The 14,466-nt window shown below is 40.9% G+C and overlaps 1 long non-coding RNA gene across 1 annotated transcript; it reads right to left on the bottom strand.

Moving 5' to 3' along the window:
* Positions 1-872: 872 nt before the first annotated feature.
* Positions 873-14,327, bottom strand: LOC108804445. Its single transcript, XR_001942363.1, has 3 exons — positions 14,058-14,327; positions 6,777-6,781; positions 873-883 (listed from the first exon to the last, which is right to left on the bottom strand). It is a non-coding gene; the product is annotated as an uncharacterized LOC108804445 (long non-coding RNA).
* Positions 14,328-14,466: the final 139 nt, after the last annotated feature.

Raw genomic sequence — 14,466 nt, forward strand, 5'->3', positions numbered from 1 at the left:
GGTTCAGTGTGTGAGACACAAATTAAGGAGGATTAGAATCATTTAAGGAACGTATGTTTAGCCAAAACTAGTTTTCTTAGTTTTGGATAGAGCAGATAAGAGATGGAACCCTTGTTGGGCCTTTACTGTTCTCTGTGGCTCTGTTAGAGAGACTTCCATTTACTTCATGTCCTACTGACAACATTTTACAAGGCAGGAAGTGAGGGGACTCTCCAATAGGAACACAGGCAGATGTAAAAAATATTTTTCTAGGAGAGTAGGCGAAGACAAAAGCCCTTGTTAGATATTTATTTTGTGGTTTTGTAGATTTTTCCTCACTTCCTGTCTGGTGAAACTGTTGTCACTGAAACAGGAAGTGGGTGAACATCTCTTTAACAGAGCACTGTGTAGCAGTTAAACTTGCTTACTTGCACATTATGGTCAGAGCCCCGGGAACCTGCAGTTCCATTTTAAGGAAACAGGTCTGTGTATTCAGCTTTGCTGTTCTGGGAGTGAAATGCGCATGTGCATAGCACCTGTTGGTTCAGCAAAATCTAGAAACGGCAACAGTTTTAAATTACACCTAATGCATGTCATCTTACATTTTAGGATATAACTAGATATTAGGAAGATGCTTGCTAGAAAACAACTGGATAGCTGAAAGACCGTTTTCACGGAAAACGAGCATACAGATGAATGCTTACAACTTGTCCAATGGCAACTACACTTTTGTCTGCTCTGAATACATGGAACAGCAGGCAATCACCTAAAAGTTTCCAAAATAATGTATTTCTAAATCTTTTTTGATCGTGTCAAGGCTATCTGTTGTAGTCGTTCATGCCCTATACAATGTCTGGAGACCTGTAGGGCTGATTCACACTATAACAATCCATTACTTTTCACGCTAACATGCGTTGTATTAAGGCAGCCCATTTGTAATGAATACACTGCCTTGGATCAAGAGACACACCTAACCATTTTTAGCAGCACACCGCACCACAACACACAGTATGTGCATTGTGATGAGCTGTAGTGTGTTGTGCATTGCATTCTACTGTACAGTACATTGGTATGCCATTCAAAATGTATGGCACTTCACATAGAACAGGTGCGTTGCAGAAATGCACGGTTACGCATGCGTTTTACAGCTACAATGCAGGAGTGTAAATAGGTCCTTAGAAATCACCAGTACCAGACAGTAATAGCTAATGTGTGTGAATTGCACATCTATATCTGATACGAGCCTAGCTTTAAAAAGACGATGTCACTAATGTCTTTTTTTTCCATTATTGCTCAGCAACTTATGATTTAGGACAGTGGTTCCCAACCTTTTTTCACCTGGGTACTACTTGGCACCCCATTTCCATAAATTGTACCCCTACCCTTCCCAAATCAGGGTGCATGGCAGCGTGCTGTGACTGCCAATGGAAACATAACTTAAGCAAAAAGAGGGGTGATATCAGATCATTGCCTGCCGAGGCCTGTGCTGCTGCTGTGGGATGAAGAAGGGGATAAAGGAGTGGAGTTGGGAGGCTGAGGTGGGGGGGCTCTTCGTGGTGTTGTGTTCAGTATGATCTCTGGGTCTGTTTAGGGTGCGGCCTGTGACTCTAGATTTCCTCGATCTAGGGCTTCTCTGGGGTTTTGGGCCTGATGTGGGTTGGAGGGCTAAGCATCATTTCATGATAGGTGTGTGGGTCATGGAGGATGCAAATGGTACAAAGGTAAAGTCTGGTGGCTCACCTGTATGTTGCAGTTCATGGAGGGCTGCAGCAATGTAGTAGAAGGAACCAGTGGTGCAGAATGGAGCAGGTCTCATCTGATTAGTGGACTGGTGGCCAGTGATGATAGGTTGGTCAGGCCTATTCTAGTGTGGCAGCGTTGGAGTCAGGACTCCCAGGCAGTACATGGGTAATGCACACGTGTGGTCCTGTAAAAAGGCCTGCTCTCAGGCCCCCCTTGGATAGATATCATGTGGTACTACCCACTCCCTGCACTACTGCACACCATATTGTGTGAAATATTGACATTGACACAACGCATTTTATGAACCATTACTTATTTGGTACAGATTATGACAATTTTGGTGCACTTAGGTTTTTTTCTTTACAATTGGTGCACTAATCGCATCTTTCTTTTAAAACCCTTAAACCTCAAAAATTATTTTGTGCATCCAAAAAAGCAGGTTCCCATGCACCAACTATGTACAGCAAAATAGTTGATGTGGCCCATAGATTTTTATTCAAACATTATGAAACATTTTGTAAAAACATTTATTTATGACATGAAATTTCCATGTGCAGCTGAGTAATGCATTTTGTGCATTTACAGTTTACCATTCATTTCAATGTACCTGTGTAATGTGTGTATAACATAAAAACACATTTGCATGCCTTCAAATGCACGGATTTTACTGGAAGAAAAGTATGAATGAGAGATTAGTAGAGGATATCCTGTATTTAAAAAAACTTATGTTGTGTCTGCATGGTGTATATAAACAATAGTGTCTACCCAAAGACCATAAAGTTGCTACACATGCCTATCACTAGTTTACGCTCTTTCAGTGCTTTAAAATACGAGTTATTTTTAGAAGATCCGCAGTCTTACTATGTAGAAACAAACATGGGCTATGTTTAGAAGTTTGTATCTGCTAACAGTCTCGTCCTTGAACTGAAGGAACACACACTGCAAATGTCCCTGACACACTTTCAAGTCTCAGCAGAGAGCTCCCACCTCTTAGTAAGAGACCAAATAGTCACACAGTTCAGCCTGACCCTTATCAGTCTGAAACCCTACATGGTATACTGGATCTCATTCCTTAGTTCATATGTGCATACACAGATACTACCCAGTATGACTTGCTGTACTCCTTTCTTGCACTGTAGCATGTATTTTAGTTTAGCTTTTGTTATTGCTTATAAGATAACCAGAAGATAACAGTGATGGTGTTCTTGCATTAGTGATGAGCATTGGCTTGGTGCAAACCCAGTACATTTGAGTTCACCAAACTGTAACTGCAACCCCTCCTCCTAGCCCAATCAGTTGTAGAAAGATGCATTCCCTACCCCGCAGTCACAGTTTTGAGTGGGCTTGGGCAAACTCAGGAGGATTGGGCCCGCACAGGCACATCTTTATTTTGCACCTATCCTTGCCAGGGCCGTCTTTAATACTGATTGGACCCTGGGCAAACATTTTCTTGGGCCCCCCACTCCTACCCACCTAACAGAAGAGTGGTGGTATCTTTTGCGTGCTCAAGGGCAGGGCCGGTGCAAGAATTATTGTGTACACAGATGAAGGTGCATTTTTCTGCTGTCAGTGCTGAGATGCAGGGCCAGTGGTAGGAGTTTTGCAGCACAGGACCTGCTTTGGACCCAACTACTATGACTGGGCCCTGGGCAGGTGCCCCTTTTGCCCTGCGTTAAAGACGGGCCTGATCCTTGCCAATGTGTCAAATAGTATTAACCGGATAGACTGCATTCTTAGCAGGTCTGGTGACTGTTTTTATGCGCCTTAACCACTTGCAGACCGGCCACTTTACATGTACAGCCAGTGTGCAACACCTTTGTTCTGGGAGCTCTGTCCCTTGTGATCGCTATATTTGTAAGGTTTACATTGCCAAATGCTCCCCTACAACAGAGATAGGGAAGACTAAGGGAATTACAGTATATGAAAAATCCATTCTCTCTCTGCTCTGAGCTGTTTATTAACCCCTTCAACTCCCTTATCCTGCACATCTATACTTTATCACATCACCTCCATCCTCCCCATTACCCAGCTCTGTGTTTTAAGCCCCTCAGTACCGGTATGTTTCTTCATTTCCAAAAATTGTGTCAAAAAATTACTTTCCAAATTACTTTCCAACATGACGACATTTCAGGGGTTTTCATACTGTCCTGGCATTTTTATTTGTTATTTGTTTTATAGCAAAAAAAAAAAAAAACATTATTTGTTCCCTTTATCAAGTAAAAAATAAAAAAAGTGGCTATTAAATACTATGTAAAAAAAGGTCTATGAAAAAAATGATACAAAATCAATCTGGGTGCAGCGTTGTATGACCAAGTCATTCTCAGTCATAACAACATTGAAAACTGAAAAATAGCCTGGTAATGAAGGGGGGTTTAACATGCCGGTACTGAAGTGGTTAAATAGTGAAATCTCCATCCATTGGACCAACATCTGTTAAAGTGTTTTGGTCAGCAATAGACCTGTAGATCACAACACTATTAGCAGTTAATACTGCCAGCTTATGGCAGAGCTACTATAATAATTCTGTTCAGTCAAAGCTCACTGAATACTGTTGATCCAGCTACATGCTCTTTGCACTATTCACAACACTTCACATGCTGCAATAATGCAGTAATCTGTGTATTGTACAACAGCAAAAAAGGTTTATTTATAAGGCAAATATAACCTTACAACTTGTTACAAATTACAGCAAACCAGCTTGACCTCTTCTGACTGTTCTATACCCATGCAAGATGAAACTATGAAGCCTCTTTGGCACATGTTAGGCCTCATGCACACAGTCCTCCTCTGTTTGACCCACATTCATCTCTTTTGAGTTTTAATGTACTTGTGTTTACATGCATTTTGCTGAATGCATTCAGCCATACCAAAGCAATACATGCTTCCAATGCGTTTACAATGAGCTCAAACTAGGGTTGCCACCTTTTCTTCCAGCGAAACCCGAACACTGTAGCGACGCACTGAAATGGTTTGGGGAAAATGAGTAATGGCGTATTCATATGTACATAGAGTCACCCATTCATATGTAAATATCACAGTCAAGACTATTTTCAGTGGGGGCCAGTGGAGCCTATCTTATTTTTGGTTGCCCCTGTCTGCCTGACATCATGTGTCCAGGTATCAGCTGCCATCAAACCCGGACACAGCATTCAAAACCCGGACTGTCCGGGTGAATCCTGGACAGGTGGCAACACTAGCTCAAACACATCTAGATGCTTATCTCAGATAGGGTATGTTATGGATTTTAAGAGGGGACCCCTCACAAAAAAATTCACATCAGAATTCCCCTTTCACATCGGATTCCCCCTTTGCATCACAAAGGCACCCCTGAGCAATGCAGAAGGTTCCCCAGTGTACCACAGCACCCTGGTTGAAAAGGGCTGTTATAGACATACAGCCAACCGTGTAGCACATGGCAGCAGCTACAATGTAAATGTAAGATGTAAATGTGGTATTCATTTTAGGATTTGGTTTTGATTTTTTGAGCGGTATGTCATGCACACTATGTTCTTTGTCACTGTCCCAAAGTTTTCTTTTTGAATCAGCAATGACCATATTTATCTTTCATGTTTAATAAAGAACAAGTAAAACAACATCAGAGAATACTGCTCTCTTAAAGCAATTTTAAAAAAAATCCCACCTCCACTAGACTCTCCACTCTAGCTATACCTCTTTTCTTTTTTTTTAAATAAAATTTCTAATATCATTCAACTAAAACTAACCTGGATCTATGATTTGGATCTTTCATCTCAATCAGTCTGCTGAAGCTCTGTATACCAGTCTATGAGTTGGTCTTATTGTTGCTGCTCTTGTCATTTTCTTCACACCAGTATTAAAAAAAGACTTCCTATTTGCCTATTCAAGGCAAAGTGGCAGTGTCTGCACATTCTCAGGCATGTACACTTACCCAAAAATAGGTAAGTATACATTCCTCCACCACCTCCCTGCTTTAGCAGTCCCGTCAGTCTAAACTCCAGTGTCGACTTGTGTATGAACTCGGACGAGGGAATGACATTATGTAAACCCTCTGACCATTTGACAGAATTCAGGCCTGAGCACTGGAACATTGGGTAGGTCACATGTTTCCCCATTCCTGGATGCCCCATTTCATTAGGCACTGCAGGAGGTGCAAGAGAGCATTGCTAGGGAAGTAGGTAGTATGTAGGTGGATAATTTAAAAAACATTGTGTCGTAGCTAAAGGTGCATGGCTCTTGTCAATGATATGGCCGGGTTACCCTGGAATACATGTCTTATGGTGATAATAGGTATCAAGCTGTATGTGCTGTGTCTGCATGTCAGCTTATACAGCCAGTGTCCATCCTACGGTGACAACACTGCTCCTGCTTAGTGAGCCGCTCAGGGAACCTTGTCACACTAGGACAGAAAGTTGACGAGCAGGATCTCCAGGCTGAAAAAAACAAACTGAAAAAAGAAGTCAACAAGAAAACAATAGGAACAATGGAACTAGTGGGGGGTAAACTAGTATTTAAACCCTAACAATTAACTCTTATCTGGTCTCTTTTGCCCTGTTAACAATACCATTTGTTATTTTTCTTTGATAGGTTAAAAAAAGACCTGTTGATCTTGCCATAAGTCTTGTGAGCTGATAACTTCCTGTGCTTTCTGCTGGCTATGATTAGTTACATTCCTAAGCAGGGTATACACAAGTTGGTTTTCGCATGAACTTTCATACAAAAAATCCAGTCGGAACGATCGATAATACCATCAGAGACTTGGTGATTGTCGTTCGAATCCCAAATCAATTTTGTACGTTAAAAAATCTAACCGTGTTTGCCCAACTTTAGTTAGCTCTGAAACTAGAGAACCACACCTCTCTATGTCATGTAGAATAGGAAAAGGGTGGGTTTCCGTGGTCCTATCTTGGTTTTATTGTCCTGATACAGATGGAGGAATAAATGCTGTTATCTTAGGACAAAAGTGTGTCATTGGCAGAGTTACTAATTCCCACCAGATGCGTTTTTTCCACCGCAACCTCCAATCCAGGACAAGGTAATTTGCCTTGTCACGGACGGGCACAGTTCCCATGCAGTACTTTTTCTCAGCACAGTGGAATGCAACATGGTACAACTGCCTTGCACCATGCTGTGCCCATAGATCGTAATGAAATGTCACAAAATCCCATCATGCTTCTACCTGCCTATGGTTGACTAGCTGCCTGCAATGCCTCATGGAACTTGCAGTTCCACAACAGTTGGATTGCTGAAGTTGCCCTCCCCAGCCTTAGACCAATTTCACCTGGGCTTTCCGATCAGGTCCGCATGCCAGTTTTTCAGGAGCATCTGATCATAAGCCCAATGTTAGTCTATGAGCAGCCAAATCTAAATGGACGGGTGTCCATTTACATCTGGTTACCCCTTGCTCCACCCAGGTCCGGCAAAACAAACTAAACAGAGTTCTGTTTTGCCAGACCTGATCATGCCAGATTGGGGGTAATCGGATGTAAATGGACATGATTCCCCAACATGGGTCCGGTAATTAGTTATTTCCTCCTTCGCAAGATAGAGGAAAAAACTGTGGACACAGATGTCACAATAGGGACATCCATTCTGATCAGGAAATCTGTGCATGGACTCCCTCCTTATCAGACTTTGTGAAAAGGGCCTTAGAGCAAACTAAAGTAAAACAGGGCTAGTATACATTTAGGTACTTACCGACTACTATATTGGCTCTGTTGGGACAACTGTTCAGGCTAATGGAACAATACATTCAAAGCAACATCTACTGACTTATCTAACCAAAAATGAACTGTTGAAATGTGGGTGTTGCTGGGAAATTCAAAAGAATATAGGTGTCCACAAAGGTATGGCTAACCAGAAGGGCCATTTATGTTAATATGTTTGGTAAAATCCATTAGAACACCAGAAAGAAGAGGCTACCTCATAAACTGTATCCTACATTTGGAAAGGGTTGTAAAGTCTCTTCTTGTGTAGGACCGGTTCTTTTTTTATTTTAAACCCAGCTAAAGCAGTTTTTATTTCTTATAGCAAACACTCTAGCATTTTTTTCCACTGACACTATGCCTATTACACAAGTTTAAAATCAGGGTTAATGTTTAGTGATTTTCTGTGTTTGCTTTTTTATGATTACTATGTCCTCGGTGACATTTGCAGCTGTCAATTATCTCAGAGAACAGAGAACAACTAGTCTCTGGTTTAAGTGCTTGTTCACACCAGCAGCAACACTCAACCGCACGGCTGCTGGTGTTTGTGTACCCGTACAGTGCCAATGTGCTCGATCAGCCGTATTGCGCTGTTTCTTTTTTTTTTTTTTTTGCTAGAACTTTTTTAAAATTGTCACAAGAGACATTTAATTAAGTTATATGGGCTTGCTCACACTGTGGTGTGCTTAGAAAAAGTACCGCATGCCGAACTGTCACCACCCATGACAAGGCAAATTTTGTCTTGCGGTCGGGTTGCACTGGAAAAAATGGCCAACGCAGCCCAAACATAGAAGGTGTGAACGAGCCCTCAAGGACAACTATTAAAAAAAAGTTTTTAAACATAAATATCACATAAATGATAATATGTGATTTATACATAAACTGATAGTATTCCGTATATTGATTCTTTTAATTAGCTGCAGTCACTGTTTGGGATTTCTGAGAGCCGGCCGTCAGTATACAATGGCCCGGCGGGAAGGGGGCATTAATCCAATCTGGTAGATTTCTTCAAATCAACCTGTTAGAAATGTAATAGTGTACGGCCAGCTTTAAGGAGTTGTAAAGTCCCAGCATATCTTAGCCTGTTATAACATCAGCGTTGTAATAGGAATACATACTAGAGTTGTTTTTGATAATGCAATCAAAGCTTACTTGAAAAAATTCCTTTTATGTAGTGAGTGCTGTCTTCTGTCTGCCCATCACTTTCACCAACTTCCTGGATTCCCAGTGTGCTATGCATATCTTTTCCTATTGATTGACGTGATGCAATCTAGATTTTTCAAGACAACATATCCCATCATGTATCACTTCCAGCAAGCAATGATGATGTTACATTGTTCAGAAGTTGAGTTGTAGTTCAGAAGACAGGCTCTGTGAATGTTGTGACACAAGCAAGTACATTTTCGCACGGTTGAGTAAAATGATGTCAGTGTATTGAGGAAGTACATCCTATGGGCATCTTCAATAAGTAAGTTTACAAACTTCTAGATCAATATGGTTATTAGGAGTGGGATAGAGCTTATGGAAATTCAATATAGAAATACAGATTTATTTCTAGTTTTTGACCATAGATACCCTATAAGTCTCCTTACTGGTAAGATTTAATGATGTAATCCTCACCCCTGGATACATTAAGCTTATTTTCTCTTTATATAATCATACTCTTAATTAGTGTTTTTGGTTTCTTGCTAAATTACCTTGTATTTGCACTTTGACACTGGAACAATCAGATACATTTTCCATGCACGGAACTGATATAATATTAGTAAAACTGGTCTATCCAGTCAACAATCAGATACATTTTCCATGCACGGAACTGATATAATATTAGTAAAACTGGTCTATCCAGTGCCTATATTTAATCTTTAAACTTTGGGAGAGGAATCATGATGCTGTCCAGAATTTCCGCCCTTCATGTTAAAAATCCGGTTTTGACACTCAGGGTATGTAAATCTGTCACTTAAAATAGCGGATTCCCTGTTTTGGTCTGTTGAATAAATACACAAACACTATGAAGGTACACTGCATCAGCTATTTTTTAATACTGGCCATGTACTACCTAATTGTAACAAAAACTAGAAAGAATGGGGCTGTAAGACCATGCCTGGCAGCGGAGATAGGACTGCGCATAGGCATGTTCACCGCATTTGCGGGAAACGGCAGCTATTGCGCATGCGCAAGCGGCAGCCGGATGCGCGAAGACGTGCTCACATGGCGCACAGGAAATGACTCGCTCTGTCTGGGGATGATCCCAGAATCATTGCTGAGTGGTCTTTCAGCTTAGTGTGTGTGTTCCTGCACCTTGCCTGTTGCTGTGTTATTGTCGACCGGATTCCTTGACCTTGTCCGACTGCTGCCTGCCTCCGACTTCTGCTTGTCCCTGGATTCTCCTTTGCCTTCTCCTTTTGTACATTGCCGCCCGATTGTTGCTGACCCTGGCTTGCCCGACTCCGCTCTGCTCCAGCCGCATCAACACCCGCTACCTGCTTCACTGAAGACGGGCCTCAAGGACCTGCCCAGGCCCAGTGTCCTGCATCTTCCTGCACCGGTGCTGCCCGCTGTTCCCCCACCTCCTGTCTCCACATTCAGGGGTGTGGAACTCGTGCTGCAAAGGAGGCCTCCTCACAACTCGGCTCCCCACCAGGTACGTGACAGGGGCTTTAAAAGTGTCACTCTAGGCATGAAAAACACATATTGCACATATATCAATATTGGAAAATTCATTTTTATTGTCCAAATAGGTAAAAAAAGAGAGCCAATATAGACCCATCAATACCACATTCATAGCAACTCCCTCCACCACAGTGCAATCTAAAATGGCTATAGGCCTCATGGTGGCTCAGAACCTATTTTTTTTCTGTCCCATGTACTACCTAATACTTGATATCTATGTGACAGTTTTGAGCATGGTAACTTGGTAGTGTAAAGCTGGCCATACGCTCTCCAATGGATTGCGCAATCTCTTATAAATCTACCAAAACTATATGAGGGCCTACCGTAACAGTCCTTTAAAGTTACACTAAAATCAGGAGTTAAATCTTAATAATGCATTTAAGTACCCCAACTTTCAACAAAAATGTAGCTTATGTATCACTCGGCTGTAGACCCTCACATCATTAGATATTTAGCCATAGAACATGCCATTAGATCTTTCCCCTACAGAAGATGCCAATTGATTACTAAAGGATGAGAACTAGTTTGTCAAATGTATAGGTACAGGAAGAGGATATTCCAGTATATATCATGTTGTTTTCCCAACAATGCTAAAGTTCCAAAGCTACCATTTTTAAAGTATGGCTCCTTTCACATGGGTGGTCCAATCAATGTAATGCTATGGGCAAACTGGATGTAAACAGACACATTGATGGACTTTTCCCTCCAAGTCCATTTAATTCCCGAAACAAAAAACCCAGAGGATCCTCCTCTATTTTCTTGGATCTAAATGTGACGGATCGGAGGTAATTGGGTATAAGTGGACATGTCTTCTTACATTCAACTGCTTATAGACCTAACATGGGTCCATTTAGTTCAGTTTCCTCCATCGCAGAATTTCTGGATGCCCTGTGCCTGTCCTAATTTATCTTACTCGTCTAGCAGCAAAATGTTCTTGATCCAAGGTCTCTCAGTAACCTTCTTTGTCACTGATACTCTGTTACTGATAGATACCCTTATGGTTTAATTAGGTGATTGCATACAGCTTTAGCTGTACTGACTCTGACCGGATCTGCCCCTTGTGCTTTGCTCTCTCCCTCTTTCTTATACTTCCCTATGTTCATCTTCTCTTCTCTTTATTGGTGTGTAATGCCCTTTAATTACTGTACTTTTTTTTATTTTGTAATTTTGCAGAACCCCAATAACATGAATAAAAAAATTAATAAATGTTTTTTTGATCACACTAAAGCTGCAGCACAAATGAGCAAACAGGATCTTGTTTTAGGACTTTTCTGGATCAGATAAGCATGAAGATAACCACACATTGATATTATCTCAGTGGTATTGAGGAGGTATCATACACCTACATTTTTTGGATGGTATACTAAGACATCCTCTTTAATACATCTCTTCAGTGCATACCCATTTCCCTGTGGCTCATCTCTGAAACAATGCTGCAAATACAGAAAAATACCTGTTGATCCTGCCGAAAATCAAGTTTGCTCCCACCTTCCTGTTTGGGCAGTGTCTTTTCTTGCAACATTACCTGCTGGATTTTCAAACTTTGCCTATCCCCTGCCCTGCTCAGCATGCATACATTGACTTCTTAACCAGCAAAACCATGCTACTCCCATGGCTCCCAAAAGCCTACCTACACACTGTCCGTATGAAAGGGCTCTTGGTTGACGCAGTTCTGGGAATTGAGCTCCCTGCAATCATTTTACAAGTCTGGTGATGTCACAGGGAGGGAAAAGGGGTGTTTCTCACAACAAGAACAAGGTAAAAAAAATACTGGGACATGCCCTACAGATCTGGGTAATGCCCCAACATAGTTTAGTTTGTAAATCAACTAAAGGAAAAGCTTTCAGTATTTCAGTGATAAACAACACTCTCCCACATAATCCTTACATGGATATTTGAAACTATCTTTGTTTCTAATGAAACTGAAGTATAGTCTGAGAGAGGTTTTTCCATTGTCTCTAAGTAGTGGGCGGGGTCTGTCATCACAGGCCCCTTGAGTGAACGTCCACCACTCTAGGCAGACTTGTAGGCACAGAGCTGGAGCACGCACTGTCTTGTTTCCCCAGGCTCACAGGGAAAGGACTCTACACTATCTGCTGTCAATGAAAGCAGATGGGGGCCGAGCGACACTGGATTGCATTGATACTGAAAGTGGAACTACAACCTCCTATCCCTTACAGCCAAGGAAGGTGCCATCTTAGCCTCTATTTGGATTGCAGTTGCTGCACATGCTAGGAGACCAGCTATCTGAGCTCAGTTGAGAGCTGAAATAAGCGCACTGGCAACCTTAACAATTGACATGCCTTAAAAGTAACGGTTTCTAGAGACATTCAATTGGTGGGTAAAGTTCCTATTTAAACTACCACTTTAATGTAGGGTTCTGTCTTCATGGGCTTTACAAGGGGCACTTTGCAGGCACTTCTGACCCCTGCCAATTCCCTCCCAGTGAGTGTGCACTGAGCCGAACTGCTCGGAATTCATTTGTTGCGTTTCACACTGGGCCACACATTGCCATGCCACTCCATTGACTTACACTGGCCAGCAGTCAGAACATTTTAGAGGCAGAGCACATATATTAGATTGTGTATGTCAGACATGAAAATATATACAGTTCATCAGTCCGGTCCAGGAGTAAAAAGTAAAAGTAAATCAACAACAAAGGCGTATTTGTAAAAGTAGATTTTTTTTCTTTTATTGGTTAAGACTGCTTCAGAAAAAGAACACAAAAACACAGTCTGATAAACAATATATGTCGTATGGAATAAATTAATATCTACATGCCATTTAACAAAAATGCTACATACATATAAAAAAATAACTTTGTGTGCATTTTACGTTTTTACATTTTTTTGCTGTACATTTTTTCAATTTACATATTTTATGTACATTTGTTTTTGCACAACTGAACAGCACCATTTACATTTGTACCTTCACACACGCACACCTGTACTTCAACAGTTAGGGAAAAATCTTAACTGTTTTAAGTGTTCACAAATCACCTTAACAGAACACGAGAATGTTTCTAAATGATAAGCAATGGCTGTTGCCTCACCTGAATAGGAACCGTTTTTTGTTTTAGCCAAAACTCTCTCTCCATATAGCTGCGGAGTTCTTTTACTTGAGTTGCCTAATGACATGGGTGCAAGTTGCCTATTGTTTCCATTGTGCAACTAAAATCAGTTATCTCCATAGAGACATTGGTATTAAGAAAAATAAACAAGCATGACTACAGCGGGTGGCAAAGACATCCATCACACCCAGAAGTATTGGATGCCGAAGATTTTACCAGTAGAGTTATCTCTGCAAGAAAGCAAAGATCCACTGAAGAAGGTGGTACTTAAATATCATATATGGAGATTATTTTTACTACTGCAGTGTCTCTTTAGGCTGCCCACAGATTTTAGAGTGTGGCCAGGTAGGATCTGACAGTCCTTTAGGACAAGCATTCATTAAAGCCGACAGGTAGTTTCAATAAATATGGGGGGTGGGTGGGTGACAGTAGCAAATAGGACAGACTTTATGACCTGTCCAATAATACCCACCCACTCCTCATCAGTGGCTGGTTAACTCACTGTCAAGACTGTCAACCCCTTCAATATGATACAGCTAGTCCAGATGACATTTCTCCAGTCTATAGGAAATCTTACAGCTTTGTGTTTAGATTTCCACTGAAACGTCGGTCTTAAAATTACATGCTGGTGTTCCATGAGCTGTACAGAGACGAATATTACATCATGACTTGACCTGGTTCAATAGGCAACTTAGCAAGGAAAAAAAAATGCAGATATTTGGAGAGATCCTTTAAGAGATTTTGACACATCAAGAGGCCACCTTTTATTTGGCAATTAGACATCACTGTGTTGTGATGAGCAATTACAAGAAAAAAATAAATAAAAAAAAATAGGCAAATGTACCTATCATGTTGCATCAGGCTTCATGTCTTCTGCCAATAAAACGTTCAGTTATTGAGCATTTTAGAACTTTTTTTTTTAGCTTGGTTTATGTTGCTACTCACTTTGGTACAAAACTAATATACTAAACACAAAGAGAGCTAGACTCCACATAAGATAAAATTGAAACAGAATAATAGTGTAACTAATCATAAAGTGTTGCTTTACCCTGGTGCTACTTATAGCACCAAAAGATACATTCACAATACAAGCCATGCAAATTAAAGATTTAAAAAGGGATTTCTTTAAAATCACATCTCCCTTAAAGTAAATCGTTTTTTATTTTAATTCTGCTACTTTGAAAGAACATCTAATGTTGCATTTTAAACTTGTTAAAGAATAAATGGCAAAGCTGCGGAAAACATTAACTCCTGAATATAACATGAAATGTCACCTTACAATTAAACGAAACAGCACAGTGACCCTAGGTTTATACTCCC

Source organism: Nanorana parkeri, unplaced genomic scaffold (assembly GCF_000935625.1).
Source record: "Nanorana parkeri isolate BGI_ZX_2015 unplaced genomic scaffold, ASM93562v1 scaffold59, whole genome shotgun sequence".
NCBI lineage: Eukaryota > Metazoa > Chordata > Amphibia > Anura > Dicroglossidae > Nanorana > Nanorana parkeri.